Genomic DNA, 278 nt, shown 5'->3' on the forward strand with positions numbered 1-278 from the left:
AAAAGTAACCAGCAGCATCAGACCCGCGGAAACGCTCGCAACGGACCCGCAGCGAGGGGACACACTTGCCTGCCGCCATCCCGAGTCAGCCGCGTCCGCCGCACTGCCGCCGTTAATTAGAATTCCTAATCACACAACACTTGATTATGCCGTCTCCTCAATGCAGTGCTATCAGACTCTGGGATCTCGCGTTTGTGCAGCCCAAGGATTGGGCTCCGCAGGTCCCTGCAGGATTTTGCTTTCTTTTCAGCAGATCTACTTTTTTGTCTTGTCATTTA

Source organism: Penaeus monodon, chromosome 31 (genome assembly GCF_015228065.2).
Source record: "Penaeus monodon isolate SGIC_2016 chromosome 31, NSTDA_Pmon_1, whole genome shotgun sequence".
NCBI lineage: Eukaryota > Metazoa > Arthropoda > Malacostraca > Decapoda > Penaeidae > Penaeus > Penaeus monodon.